The sequence below is a fragment of the Atractosteus spatula genome (genome assembly GCF_055471065.1).
Source record: "Atractosteus spatula isolate fAtrSpa1 chromosome 10 unlocalized genomic scaffold, fAtrSpa1.hap1 SUPER_10_unloc_1, whole genome shotgun sequence".
NCBI classification, from domain to species: Eukaryota; Metazoa; Chordata; class Actinopteri; order Semionotiformes; family Lepisosteidae; genus Atractosteus; species Atractosteus spatula.
Window position 1 is genome coordinate 147,501 of NW_028296612.1, and position 1,665 is coordinate 149,165.

The window sequence follows — 1,665 nt, forward strand, 5'->3', positions numbered from 1 at the left end:
AAAAGAGGTGACGGAGCTGTCCTCTCTATAAGAAGGGTGCCAGCGAGCCTTGCTCTTGCTTACGGCCACACCCCCTTGAGCACGCCTGATCTCGTCTGATCTCGGAAGCTAAACAGGGATGGGCCTGGTTAGTACTTGGATGGGAGACCGCCTGGGAATACCAGGTGCTGTAAGCTTTTAAGCGCAGGAGGCGCCCTATCCCCGCTCGCTCGCTCATTCCTCTGTTCACACGTGCAGTGCGGCTTGTCCGTCTGTTTATTTGTCAGCTTTGGCGAGACACGGGTGCTTGTGTATTAGCGTGAGCGTTTTTTATTCTGATCATGAACAGTTTTACAAGTCCGCAAAGGATCGAGGAAAGGTTTATCGCCAGCTGAAAAGAGACACAGCGCTTCGACTGTGGAGACTTGTTCGGCTGGTGTGCGGGGAGTCGCGTTTTTCAGAATTGTATTGAGATCGTTTTCCACAGAGCTCAGATGTCAAAGCACAGCAGCAGCTCTCCACAGCGATCCTCTATAGCACCCTTTCTCCCGCAGCTCCGTCCTCACTGGAAGGAAGCAAGAGTGAAAGGCTGAAGTGAAATAGAGCGGGGACGAAGGCAGTGAAGAGAGAGAACGTGGGAAGAAGAGAAAAACGCAAGGGAAAAAAAGCAGCGTCGTAAAAGAGGTGACGGAGCTGTCCTCTCTATTAGAAGGGTGCCAGCGATCCTTGCTCTCGCATACGGCCACACACCCTTGAGCACGCCTGATCTCGTCTGATCTCTGAAGCTAAACAGGGATGAGACTGGTTAGTACTTGGATGGGAGACTGCCTGGGAATACCAGGTGCTGTAAGCTTTCAAGCGCAGGAAGCACCCTATCTTCGCTCACTCCCTCATTCCCCTGTTCACATGTGCAGTGTGGCTTTTTGGCTTTTTATTTGTCAGCTTTGGTGAGACACATGTGCTTGTGTATTAGCATGAGCGTTTTTTATTCTCATCATGAACCTTATATACTGTATCTCTACATCCCATAACCTTTAACGGCAGGTGCCTGGGTGTGGACATGTTGTGATGTAATATTTAACTTAAAAGTAAACATTTTAGTAAAGTCTGTTATATTGTTAAAATCTATAAGCGTTATAAATATCAATTTTTGCTCGTGCTTATAATTTATCGCTGCTAAATGTGTCTTATTCAATTATTTTAACACTTTTATGACCTATCCACTAAAATATAAAGACCTGCCCTACAACGCTCTTCTCAAAAGATAAAATAAGTTTTACATTTTTTGATTCAATGTAATTTCTTTTCTAGAGACACACACATCATTTGAGGCTTGGGTTGCATGTTAATATTTTTAAGGTTTAAGGACTTTACGTTCACGGTACGTGGAAAATCATTTCAAACTTTTGAAAAGTTGTTGAGAATTTGTCATTGAAATAAGCTTACATATTTTAATTCAACGTGATTACTTTTCACTCTCGATAAAACACGTGTGATTTTGGGGCGGGGGGATATGGTGGGGCGTTCTAAAACATCACAACCATTTGAAAAATGTCTTGAGCTATGTAGGCATGGTTACAAATTTGGAGTTTATGCTTAAATTAGCCGACTTGCCGGTTTTGAAGTGTGACACATGAGCTGTCAGGCCCCGATATTGACTGCTGCGAAGATGGCTTCTTTGAGTAG

General features: G+C 44.3%; 1 non-coding gene and 1 pseudogene across 1 annotated transcript; both read left to right on the forward strand.

The window, feature by feature from the left end:
• The first annotated feature begins 57 nt into the window (after window positions 1-57).
• LOC148813243 (5S ribosomal RNA) lies at window positions 58-176 on the forward strand. Its single transcript, XR_016086247.1, has one exon. It is a non-coding gene; the product is annotated as a 5S ribosomal RNA (ribosomal RNA).
• A 537-nt stretch (window positions 177-713) lies between these two features.
• On the forward strand, window positions 714-832 carry LOC148813244 (5S ribosomal RNA; annotated as a pseudogene).
• The last annotated feature ends 833 nt before the right edge of the window (window positions 833-1,665 follow it).